General features: G+C 37.2%; 1 protein-coding gene across 3 annotated transcripts in view; it reads left to right on the forward strand.

Moving 5' to 3' along the window:
- Positions 1-14115, forward strand: part of ADCYAP1R1 (ADCYAP receptor type I) — a 146579-nt gene that overhangs the window by 68104 nt on the left and 64360 nt on the right. The window lies entirely within an intron of this gene.

The following is a 14115-nucleotide window of genomic DNA, read 5'->3' on the forward strand; positions in this document are numbered from 1 at the left end:
GTAACAGGGATTAAAAACCCATCCACATTGTACCCTAGACATAATATGAAAATTCACATATTAATACCAGTTGAGCGGGAATGTTAATTTGGCATCGTAACTCTCAGCTGAGATTGTGGTCTTGGGTGCAGAAATAATTTGCTGCAGGGCAGTTCTGTGATTGTCCAATCCAGCAGCTTTTGCTTCAAGATCTAGTTGGGTTGCCATTAGATTTGGGATCTCTGTACTGTTCTTCATTAGGGATCACAGTGTCTTGGGTAATCCTATGTTAGATATAGATACTTTAGTCTCTGTCCTAAGAGTCTTAACCCCAAATCCCACTACTTCTTCTTATTTACTCTTTTGTCTCCAGGGATGTGACTAGTCTCTATTGATTTTAGTAACTAACACCTAAATTGTCTAGTCTAAACTAAGTGACCACCAAAGAGCTGTGGGTCCTTCCTTAGAGCTATTCCTTTCAAACCAGTGTGCGTTCTTGACATTTGTGGGGTGAATTGTTCTATAGAATGACCTTTTACTCTCTACTGACTCAGGAAAGAAGCTGAGGAGCAAGTTAAACTATATGGACTCTCTAAGATAAAACTTAGGTGAGATGATCATCAACCTGGGAATGGTCAGTTAAGATGACTCAGAGAAAAGATGCAGAAATTGCAGTAATGGAGCAGAAATTTCTATTACCTCCTTGGGCAGCTTGAACACATTCAGCTGACACGTTCAGCAACATTTTGGTGGTTTGAATCAGGACTGCCTTCTTTGCAAATCCTGCTCATAAATCTCAGTTTAGTCATCTTTTCAGCATTTGCTGGACTTCTGTTCAGATGGGAAATGAAGAGAAGGGAAACTACTGGAATTTAAGACCTCCAGCTCTGAAAACACTGTTAACTGCAAAGCATATGTATGAGCAACTATTCCCATCCCATAGTATATTCACTGTAATAATTCCTACCTGTTTTTTTTTCAAAGCTATTACTTTTGTAATCTCCAGAATTGCTGAGAAGTCCTTCTTTAATAACCAAGGAACATAAGTTAAAAGAAAATAAAAGATGGAATGGAATTTGTCCAGGCAACTGAGTAAGATACTAGAATCATAGAATCATAGAATCATTTTGGTTGGAAGAGACCCTCAGGATCATCGAGTCCAACCGTAACCTAACCTAACTCTAGCACTAAACCATGTCCCTAAGAACCTCGTCTAAACGCGGTTCTTAGGGACATGTTTTATTGACACAAATAAAATTAACTTCAGGGAGCAGAACTAAATAAAAGTGTTTTTCTGCAAACAGTATAGTCACTGAAAAATGCAGGTTCAGGTTAAATTTTTAAATAATTTAGGCTGAAATACAATAACAATTAACAAATTAGGAAAATAATAATGCATTGACATTTCATGACAGAACATTTTTTTTCAGAAATATTACTAATTAAATTTGATTAAGGTTAAAAAATAAATAAATTTTAAAATTAAAAATTAAAAGCCAAAAATGAAATTTCCTATCTGCGTGTCCAACTCTCTGCATTTCATGACAGCCACAAAGAAGGAAAATATCTTATTTAATTGAACAGAATTTTTTTCCTCATTTTTGTTTTGTTTAACCATTGAAGCAAAGTATCAATTATTTACCCAATTCCACTTGTGAGTTCCTTGTTTCTATGGTGACAACTAGTTCATTTTACCATGCCACCTATTTGTTTTTGTCTGTAGTTAAATAGTATCGAGAAGCCCAGTCTTGCCTTCTGCTACCTGGCATACATGATGTGCAATGAAAAGCTGATTTAGAGTAAATAGAGACAGCTTTTTTATAGTATATGCAGAGGTTATCAGTAAGTTACGGTTTTCCCCATATACCTATTTACTTACTTTTTTTAAAAAAAATTACCATTTGCAAATGTGTAATGTGGTAGATGCATTTGCAATGGATTTTACCTTTGGAGAAGTGAGATTGTTTTAATTCATGCAGGCCTAAGCTGCAATTGTGAGCATTATACGTAATTGCAAGCATGATATACCAGGTCATTGCAGTCAAAAAATGGATGATAGATAACAGTAAAATTTAAGGAATAAAATAAGAGATGGTCTTTCCTGTGCTGCCATGATCTGTCGGTATCTTCAGAGTCACGGACAGCTGGATCTGTGACAATTTACAATAATTCAGCTTTTTAATATCTATAGTGTCATGGCAGAAAAAAATCCCCAAAGGACTATTAACATGTCATCTGAATTATAGCTGAGTGACCTCTGTGATTTCAGTATCATTTTCATGAGATATTTGTGCCTCCTTTTAAACTGTGTGCTTTTGCTGTATCCCATCAGACAAGCTGCTGCAGTTTTCTGCAGAAGCGGATACATTTCTGTGCTGAATTCAAGTGTTTCCTTGTATGCAAACGCTGTTTTCATGAAGGTCTTGAAAACTTTATATTTCTGTAAAAAATGAGTGAGTCAGGTGTCAGACAACTGAGTATTGTCTTAAAAGATAATTCTGTGAAAACGCTCTTTTGTTCCTATTCCCATGGTATATTCTGCGGTTGTCTGCTGTATTTTCTGACAAAAGTGAGTCTTTATTGCTCCTTCAGCTTTTTAGTCTCACTAAGAAAAACAAAGAGAGTAAATTTGATTCTTGCTGGAATCAATGGCACTGTTGACTCATTTCTAGGACTTTTACTTCTAGTGATGGAACATGGATTAAGACAGCACGGGGTGAATTTCCCTATATTGCCAGAGACTACAGAGCAATCCTAAATGAAATCTAGACTTTGACTGTAAATTGCATTCTAGTGTTCAATAAGTTCCAGAAGCAGGAGAATTAGGGAACGACTTTGGATATTTTTAGGACTGGATTCAGGTGCATATAAACAGCAAGTGTCTCCAAGTTCCTTAGTCCATCAAGACATTCTGACATGGAGCCTACAGAAGATCTCTAGTCTGTCCAGACTGGCACCTTTGAATCAATCCTGTGAACCATCTCAAATTGCACTAAAATATATCTTTATGAAAATAAAATATTTTTTTACAGTGGAAATACCTGACGTAGCTACCTAAAAATTGCATACTCCCTCAATAGTCAATAGCTCAATAGCTCCCTTATGAGTGCAGATCGTTACCCACAGACATCTTCATTTTATCACTGGAATTACTTTCACAGCTTCAGTAAATATATTGACTTTGTGGACCATAATGGAACTGGGGAAAGGGTTTTATTGTGTAGACACATATCCAGTGTGACTTGAGATGCCCTGAGTATCTGAGACACCAACATAAGGCTCAAGGATATGGCACAGACTTACTGGAGTAACAATATTGGAATAAAAGCAGGAGGTCACATAATAGCTCAGGTGGCTCTAATGACATGCATTGAAGCAGTTGAAACTCACCTCAATTTGCATATAGACATATATATTTAGGTTTCTTAGTGTGAACTGAAAGAGCTATAGGACTCACTGAATCAGGGTGTTGAAACACTGGGACAAGTTGCCCAGCAAGGTTGTAGATGTCCCATCCCTGGAAACATTCAAGGTCAAGTTGGATGGGGCTTTTAAACAACCTGATCTAGTGGAAGATGTTGCTGCGTATGGCAGGGGGAGTGGACTAAATGTCCTTTAAAGGTCCTTTCCAACCCAAACCATTCTATGATTCTATGGTTCTATGAATCTCGATGGAAAGAGATAGGCATCTTCAGAGAACCAGTCTTGTTTCCTAAAAGAATACTCTAAAAAAATTAAGGAAAGTTTGTTTGCTGGAGATTGTTAATCAGCCTAACGAAAAATGCCATTTTTTTTCCCGTTGATTGTAGAGACAGAGAAAAAACATTAAGTATTCTTAGCAATGACTAACACACACGTTTGGTTGTTTTTAACAGAGAAACCACAGGATAACTACACACACATCCAACAAGTTTCATTTTATTAGTCAAACTACCCAAAGGCAAGAAAAGGACAATACAGAAATAATTTATGATCTCTGCTTGAGCTCATAAAAGCCTAGAAGGATGTAAAAGATACTGGTGCATATGCTTATGGTTAATAAAGACAAAATACAGATGTTGATCCTTTCTATATTCCTTAGGTTTGGGTTTCTGTTTCTAATGATTTCAGAAAGTAGATCACATGGATATAAGAAGATCTACTAAAACAGACAAAATAGGATTCTTGGTTGTGTTAAGGGTATATTTTATCACACTGGTAGGATGAAGGATCTGTAATATACTTGTTGATTCCCATCCTAACCCACAATAGCTCCCCATATGTCATGATGTTTCCTGTTGCTAGCAATGACAATCAGGATCCTTGCTCCTTCTTCTGGATCTGTCTTGGGAAGGAGCAGAACAGGGAACAAAGACACTAGAGCAGAGTGTATGACACTTGTGTTTCATCAGCTGTCAGGACTATAAACTTGTGGAATGCACAAAGATTTTCCAGGAGAATTGTCTGGGAACAATGCTCCAGACTGTGACTTGCTGCAGAAAAGTATGGCCAGACCCCCCCTTTTACATACTCGTGGAGACTGTGGTCACCCAGTTAAACATTTGCATGAAAAGACTATGATGGTCATCAAGCATCATGCAGTGTCCTTCTATTTCTGCCTTGTTTCTATTCAGTCCTTCACTCAGTCTCTCATTAGAAGTCACTTAACAGGTCACACAGCCCAGGAAGTGAACTGGTTGAACTCTGTTTTCTGGATAAAATGGGACTTTTGTGAGACTGCGATTATTTGAACTTCCTTGATTATTCTTCTGTACCTTGATATCAAGAAGAGAACAATATCAGGTAGGGTGTTGTTTTGTTTTGTTTTGTTTTGGTTTGGTTTGGTTTGGTTTGGTTTGTTTTTCATAGAGACACCATGGAGTTTTTCTCATGGAACTTGAGATTTCTATGCCATATATATTTTTTATCTTGGCTATTGTCCTGAAGCTGCCTTCACAATCAATGGACAAAAGTTGGCTTCTGAAGGGAATGACTCATCAGACCTATTTCAGATGTTTGCTTTCAAACGAGAGACATTGTTCTTTAGGATTGTCTATTTCTATCTAATCCTACAAAAAATTTGAAAACTATCCAAATGTGGATGTTGGCAATTGGTCAGTTGAATTGCACTCCAGAAAACACATTTGCCAGTTACTGCTTGCTTTGTTAGTGCCTGTACTTGGACCACTAGTTGGGAGAACAGTAAACGTGATGGGAACAAGAAGGGGTTAGAACCAACTCCAATGACTTTCCATTAATAAATTCAATGGGAAGATTTTCTGTACAGTCTGGAGAATCACTTCCTTTCCACCATTGTATGGGCTTCTGGAGGAACATTCTGACACACCACGTTTTGTACAGTTAGAATCACTCCTTTTGGTATCTGAATTTTTTGTAGGATCACTCAGAAAGCTCTAGTCATGGATCAAGTGTTGCTAGACCAAAGACTCAAGAGAGTGTTCTTATCCTGTTCTTTACTGTGAAATGTTTTTTTTCTGATGAAACTTCATCTAGTATTGATGTTCTCCATAGCTGGCCAATGACTAAAATTGCCCAATTGTACAGTTTCGTTTCTTGTTTCAGCTTATTCTGAGCTGCATCCTCTACTTCTTAATATACTTTACAAACTTAAGCCAAGAACTTCATTAGAGGAAACTGCCTACTTAATAATATATGCAGTGGAATGAGTGTAATAACTTGGACTCCTGACAGATCGTGCATATTGATTTTTCCTCAGCAAAATAACACCGAAAAACAGTAAGTTAAATCATCTTCAGACAGATGAGCAAGTTACAATACTATAACACATTATTAACTACTCCATCTGCTAAGCAGTAGAAAAATATCTGTATGTATTCCTCTCACCATGGCAAAAATGAGATAACTCAGTTTTACTTGTCTTCAAAAGCAGAAGTGCAAAATAACTTACATGCATAATAACGACTTGAATATCAATTCCCTTAGCCCCTACTAAGCCCTATTTTTTTCAACAAAGTTCTTAATATTTCACTTTCATTAGACACTTAAGCTATGCACTTTCTTTTGTTGGAAATCACAATAGATCAGATCTTGATCTCCTCCACAGGATGCTGAAGAGATTTAGAAAGTGGAGAAAGCTCTGCAGTATCTGCTGAACTTCATGGCCTGTTCTGTCACTTGAAGAACAAGGCATCAGGAATTGCACGTTCAATACTCATTGTACCTTTTTTAGATCTTAGACGAGGGTGGATGAAGGTGACTCTGAATGTGCGTGGTAATTTGCTCCTACAAAAAGGGAGCAAAGGAAAATGTGCAATTCCTTCCTCAAAATCATCCTGTGAAATCGAAGGAACAGGAAAGGAAAAAGAGAGAGATCTCTCAATTTCATGCAGTTTTCCAACTTTTGTAAAAGAAACAAAGCAAAGAAGAACTCAATGCATTTTGATTTGGGAGTCATAAAGCTTAATGGGTTGAAGTATTTCATTCTAGATAGAAGAATTTTGCATGCTATACTACAAAAAAAAAATTAACTTGGCCTGTGCTGTTGTTATGCTTCTCAGCTTGAGATTTCATTTCTTAATTTGAATTCCACCACAGAAATAGGTTATTCCATGGTGCAAGAATACTTCAACAATATTGCGCTGAAGTCTAAAGGTGGAATTAATCTCACATTGGATGGTTGAAAGTAGAACATTTGCTTAAAGTGGACATGTAGGATCCTCTGTAGGAGAAAAAAAAAAAAAAATAAAAAGGAGCATAAAAGTTGGTTCCACCAGCCTTTCTTTAATACATATATTTTAGAGAATTAGTTAATTTCAGATATTTCAGAAGCAGGACAGCTTACTTTCTCTCCTATTGGTGTGTGACCTGTTTTTCCCTCATTTCATATCTACAGGAACATTGAAGGTTACAGTCCAATTTTGTTTTGTTTATTTTTTCAAATATATGCATTATTCCTGCCAGATGGTTCAAAAAGAATGTAATTCAGAAAACTCACCATCCAGACATCAGATTGGTCTCAGTTAAAATAAATGTTCTTTCTTCTCATTTCTGAATTTTCCTCCTGGATGCCATGAAGCCTCATGATTTTGACAGCTTGATGAACACATAATGTCTAAGGAATGATTTACAGATGAATCAAAGTAATTACTTCTCTCTCGTACCATACTGTAAACATGTAGCTTAGAGGCACTTTTGCTTTTAACATGGGCAGTTTTGAGCCTCAAGCCATTCGGAAATATCCAAATAGACTCACCTCCCAGCTAATAATGTATTTATAGCTACCACCAACTTGTTTTATGAAAAGATCGCTAATAAATCACTTTTATGACTTTGAGAATTCTTAAACTAAACACACCTTTTTTTGGCCAAAATAATTGCAGCAAATACTCAACCCGTGGTGGGTGTGTTCTGCACTCAGCACCAGGAGCAGCTCTTGTTCTTCTCCAGATGTAATTCTGCTGCTCTCAGTCTCCAACCTCAACTTCCACTGACTTCAAGAGGCATTTTTTGTACATGTTTCAGTAAAGACAACTGTATTGGGCTCTGTGTTTGGGGAAAAATGACATCCTTGGGGAAGAATTGCATCAGTGGATGTTAGGCATCTAATTTATTGGTAAATTAGCTGGCTAATCTCCCAAAACTCCTTGTACAGTTGATAGATACTGAGGTTAATATTCCTTTTGCATATTAAAACACCTACGTTAAGGTGTCTTAATATCAGAGCTGAGTCCCACTCAGGGTGTATCTGTAATTTCAAAGTTGCCTGTTTCTAGTCCTGTATTTCCTCTTTCTCCGGATTTCACATACTTTATTTTATTCTCTGGGAGTGGGTTGTTTGTTTGTTGTGTGTTGTTGTTTTGTTTTGTTTTGTTTTCTTGTTGTTGTTTTTTTGTGGATTTTGTGTTTTCGGGGGTTTTGTTTGGTTGGTTGGTTTCGGTTTTTTGTCTGTTTGTGGGTTTTTGTTTTCTTTTGTTTGTCTGTGTGTGTGACTTGTAAGACATGTCTGAAGTTACATGGTGTGGTTTTCACCCTTCAAGAACAGACAGTCAAGTCTTGTGGACAAGCACCTGGATCTGCTCTACTTATTGATCCTTTTCCTTGCTTTTCTGATTACCCTAAAAGCCATTTCAGATGTCCTGCACGCCTGCCGTTCCAGAGCAGCTTACACTTTTGATAATCATGCCATACATTTCGTGTTCACACAGTTACTATAATTGATTGGTTTGTTTCCTTTAGAGAAAAACAAATCAAAGCAAGCACAGTGAAACAATACAACTAGAAATCACAACCAAAACAAAAAACAAGGTTAGAATAATCCATAATTGAATGATTAACCAGGACCTGTGTAGAAAAAATTTACTGTAAATAGAAGTCAATGCACAATTAAATGCTTTAGGTGAGAAAAGCTATTATTAGGGTGTGTAACAAGAGTATGTTCAAACCATGTGACAAGAGCAAAGCCAAACTAAAATAATGACCACAAACAATTAATTAAATGCACTCAAGAACTGTTGTATACATTTTGAGAACATGCCTCATCTTTGTTCCCAAGATGTGAAAGTACTTGAATCTGTTCCAGGTTTTTGGTCATACAGCCAAATGACTAATATATTTCTACCTCTTCTCTGATAACCTACAAACTACTTAAAACAGAACCCATTGTTATTATAATCGAATAAGCTAGAACAGAATTAAATACAGTACCCCCAGTTAGTAGAACAATTTCATAATTGTCTTCATACAGGATATACCAGAATCACTGATTAGTTTCCCATTATTTTTCTGGATTGAGAACAGATAAATAACATTTGAATGGCATGATTACAACAGGTGATCATTCCTCTACATAGGAATAAGATTTCTCACTTAATGGAACATTTTTTTTGGTGCACTTTCTAGTTTTTCTTCTACCTGTACCCCTAAACAGTCTATGGACAGAGTAACCTACCTGAGAGTATATATAAATACATATCTATACTACAGAACTGCATAAATATGTGCCTATATCTACAAATAACTGCTACATCTAACTGGATTTTACAGTTAAGGTTATTTTTCTATCTGTTAAGTAATAGAACAGCTGTTCACTCTCAGAATATCATGAAGAGTCTTTAAATATAACACTGATTCTATCACAGTCCCTGCAAATCAAAAATTATCAAATGATTAAAACATAAAGAAGTTTCTGGACCTTTACTCTGTTACTCAAGTGTGGAGAATTGTACCCTGTAACGTACTATTCTTATTCTTTGTCTGGGTAATAAGAATGTCACAGAAAATGAGAAATCTCAAACTTCCTTTTAGATATTTTAGTTGTGGTTTATTTTGCCCGGGTAAGTGGAATAATGTTTATGACCTCCGTGGGTCCCTTTAGCCTTATTTTCTGTTGTTTTCCATAATTATTCCACAGTTCAATAAATGCCACCAGGAAAAGAATATTGATTATATGCATGCAAATTTTCATAGTTATTTATTACTTCAGATGGGAGTGTAATTACCTGCCCACACAGATTTGTGAGCAACACCACAGAACAATTTCTCTTCCTCCTGGGTCTTTAACCTTTTCTAGTAAGAAGTGAGGGAGAAAGAACAATATACTTAAATAATTTTCATATTTCTTTTTTTAACCCGTCTCTAAATTCTCCAAGCCAAATAGTCTCCAACTTATAGCAGCTTTATACATGGAGAAACTCATTGACTTTTTGGGAATTAAATCCCTACTTACAGGAGTAAGCAAAAGGAAAATGAAGATCTGCAGACACTTTTTTCCCAAATTCTTCCTAATTTATCACTTCCTACAATGACTACTGGAATGGCTTTGATGGAAGTAGTGACTAAACCAGTAGTGTTGGAGGTTTGATGCATTTCTTTTTATGTCTGGAAGTTGAAACTGATGATACTGGACCTCGACAATAAATCACCCAGTATTGATAGTATCTTAAGCACCCTCTGATGACTGCTTCCCATTGCTTCCTGGATCCTTCTGGTCTTTAGACAAAAAAGACACATCTACCACACTTGTTCTCCAAGGATCTGATCTAAAGGCAAGCAAAGGGGAACTATCTTGTCTCTAACAGTTCAGGTTTTGCACTACCACAACTAAAATTTTGGGCCTTCTTGTGTCCACTTCCTATGGTTTTCTGGACATTTTCATTTCACATGTTTCATTTGCCTAGGACATCAAAAACACTTCTGTCCTTTTTGTCGCAGTTGAGATGGACAAACGACATAGACCAAGTTCTTCCAGGATGAACGTAGTAGGTGCCATTTTTGCCACAAGTGCATTTTTATACAGTTTTACCAATTCATGTGTCTCTTCACTATTGATTACAAGTTACAGCACTAACATATTATTGGCTAATTTTGCTATCATCAACGTTACTCTTTTACTCCCTTCTCTCTCATGGGTACACCTTAATATCTTCAAGGCTAATTTCTGTTCCCATGCCCTCCATCAGTGAATCCACAGACCCACTGTAGTCCCCCACACCTTTTCCTCTGTCTCATTATGATGTTTATGAGTTTTAGTATTTTGTCCTTTACGACAGGCTTTTGGGAGATATTGTATTTCGTAGCTTACACAAATGTATTGGGTCTGGCTGAGATGGAGTTAATTTTCCCCATAGCAGCCCTCACAGTGCTGTGATTTTTATCGATGACTATAAAGGTGTTAAGAACACACCAGTGCTTTGGCTACCGCTGAGCAGTGCTCGCACAACATCAAGGCTGCTCTCCAACATTCCCGCTCCTTGCCCAGTAGGCTGGTGGTGGGCAAGATCTTGGGAGAGGACATAGCCAGGACAGCTGACCCAAACTGACTAAGGGGATATTCCATGTCATATGGTGTCTGCTCAGCAGTAAACGCTAAGAGAAAGAAGCAGGAGGGGGGAGCTCTTTGTTACTATGACGTTTTTCTAATGAAGAAACTGCTATGCACACTGAAGCCCTACTTGCCGGGAAGCGGCTGGATATCACCTAATGATGGGAAGTAGAGAATAAATCTTTTGTTTTCCTTTGCTTTCATGCACAGCCTTTGCTTTTGCTTTATTAAACTGCCTTTATCTTGATCCACAAGTTTTTTTTCCCTATCTCATTTTCTCCTCACCCCATTTTGCTGAGGAGGGGAGTGATAGAGCAGCTTGGTGGGCATCTGGCATCTTTAGCCTAGGTCAACCCACCACAGTCCTTTCTGTTTCCCAGCATGGGGCTTGAAACCATGACCCTGGGATTAAGAGTCCTTAGCTGAGTTGTGAGTAGTGTGTAAATATTTACTTTTTTTAGATTAAGTTCATATGGCATCTGCTTGCTGGTGATAGTGCTGGTCTGGGTGTGATGGCACAGTGGTTCCTTCCCAGTCTACATTCCATTCCATTTTTTCCCCTTCTGTCTCTGTTAAAAAAATCTTTCCAGGAAAAAAAAAAAAGTGAAAACATCTACTGTTTATTACCAGGGGGATAATAATGAAAAATCTTCATACTTCACCAGCATCTCCTTTTTCCTTCTTCATCATGCATTCTACCTCCATTTTCATCTATTGATATCCCTCACATGGTGTTTTCACTGACTCCACATTATAACTTGCCCAGATCAAACAATATGTCTTTATTATATCTTTACTTTTGACAGGAAGGCATCTAGTAGCTGGGAACTTACTGAACCGTAATATCTTTCCTTTAGTCTCTTTCATATTGACCGAAATTTCTCAGATGTATGAAAATCCTTGTAAGGCTGGGTTTCATTTATTTTTTGGTCTTATTTTTTCTACTTTCTGAATACATTGCAGGCAGAGTCAGAGAAATTCAATATGAAACAGGAGAAAGGCTTTGTTAAACTCTGACATTGTTATCGAATCACACCTTTGCTTCAAGGTTTCTTTTTAAGTTACTCCAAAAGCTTGAACAAAATGCAGCTTCTGTCTTCCTGTTCAGGAGTATGAAATATAATGTGTTAACATGCCTCTTAACGGAGTATGAACTGGCTTTTTATAATGTATTTATTTCCTTTGTTTCCTACACTAGATCATAAGGTCCCATGGGCTCTAATAAGGAATTGCTTGACTCACCACTAGGACAATTTCCAGGAGAGATTATGGAATTTGCACACTGGAAGAAATTAAGTTATTTAATTCAGTCATTTCTCATTCTTAGAAGATTTGAATGAGTAAACAAAGAATAAATGCCTCTCAGGAGAATTCACATTGGCGTCACTGCGATTACATCAGGAATGAATTTGGCCCAAGTTCTGTTATAACTTACATTCTACTATAGACGTGTCTTTTCCACTGAGATAACTCTATTTAGAAACAATAGAAAAGCAAGAAAGTGGGGACGACAGGAGTCTGAATATAAAGGGACAACTTTCTTCTGAGCTCTGTTACAACTCTTGCTCTTGAGAGTCTTTAGCTTTCAGTATCACAATTTATTTTGTTTTGTTTTGTTGGGTTTTTTTTTTTTCAGCTATAAAAAGAACAGAAAATCTTCTTAGCCCCAGAGCTACCATGAAACTTAAATAACAATGATAATTTGTGAATACCTTTGGGGGAAGTTAATATCTGTGTAACAGAATTTAATAGAAGTTCTAAAATTCTCAGTCATATAGACTTGAGGTCAGTTGTTATTTTCAGTTGTTCAATGTCTGTCTGTTTTGTTTAGTCTATTTATCCCTTCAGAAAGAAGTCAAAATTCCTGACAAATGTTATTAACTAAGCATCTGTTGATCTGAGGTTTTGTCTGAATAAGTCCCATTGAAAATCCTGTTCTACCATGTTGGGATTTTTTTAAGATTGGTGCATAACCCAATACCCAGAGAATGTTTCAAGGTTTGTGTCCCATTTTAGCCTGACTTCAATGCTGTTGCAAGATTAATTAGAAAGTAACAAGTCAAAGGAATATGTGATCATTTTTTTTATTTTATGACAGAGCAGATTTGAAGCCCTGAATTTATTATATTTTTGGGAAACCCCAGTGCTCAAGAGAACTGCTACCAAATCTTATCTTCCATGCAATCAAATTCTCTCTCCACTTTAAAAGGAAAATAGACTCAAAAACATCAAAAAGAAATGCTGTAAAAATTTCTACCTTCTCTGTATCCATGGCAATGGATCTTAGTGATTTTTACAGATGTCTTCTTCACAGGCCCATGAATCTTACAATGGGCCAAATATCATTACTCTCCATGGGTGGAAAAAGTGGATAAAGTTCAGCTATACAGTTTGGAAAGATTCTTTACCTACAGCCCCAGTTGAAGACCAGGATTCTCTTTGAGGCACATTAACACTTGTGGGGAAAATTTATGTATAATATTTTATGTATATTATAAATATCTATATAATATTTTATGTTTTATATATATATTAATATCCAGCTTCTCCACCACCTCAACCAACTTTAGGCTTAGTTAATATTGTTAATTGAAACTCTTCAAAAAGATAAGATGCAGCTGATAATGCTCCACCCTGGTGTTGTCAATCACATATTTATGGGTAGGTTGTGCCAGTGAAGGGGAGGATCCATTTGGGAAGGATGTGACAGAGGAAGGTAAGACTTTCTGGAAGAGCAACAAATCTTTCTGTTTCTTACTGTATTGCTTTCTTCTCAAACTCTGTCTTAAATCTGCAGACTTTAGCTGGTATTTTTAGTCTGGTCTTCCTAGAAATTACTTTGATATTGGTCACTTAAGGATTAAGATTTGTGCTACTATGAAATATGCAGAGCTTTCTAGGCACTGGTAGAATAGCCTCCTTTTCCCCCTTTTTATTGGGTTGGAGAATTAATAGAAGATAAAACTGATAAAGAAAAGTGCTGGGTCCTCCACTTGGGACATAACAACCCCAGGCAGTGCTACAGGCTTGGGGAAGAGTGGCTGGAAAGCTGCCCAGCAGAGAGGGATCTGGGGGTGTTGATGGACAATGGCTGAATATGAGCCAAAAAGGCCAACAGCATCCTGACTTGTTTCAGGAACAGTGTGGTTAGCAGGACTAGGGAAGTGATTGTGCCACTGTACTCAGCATTGGAGAGGCCAAACATTGAATACCATGTTCAGTTTTGGGCCCGTCATCATAAGAAGGATGTTGAGGTACTAAAGGGAGTGCAGAGGAGGAGATGAAGCTGGTGAGGGGCTGGAGCACAAGTGTGATGGGAGTGACTGAGGGACCTGGGGGGTTCAGCTGGAGAACAG

This window comes from Streptopelia decaocto (genome assembly GCF_964273445.1).
Source record: "Streptopelia decaocto genome assembly, chromosome: 2".
NCBI lineage: Eukaryota > Metazoa > Chordata > Aves > Columbiformes > Columbidae > Streptopelia > Streptopelia decaocto.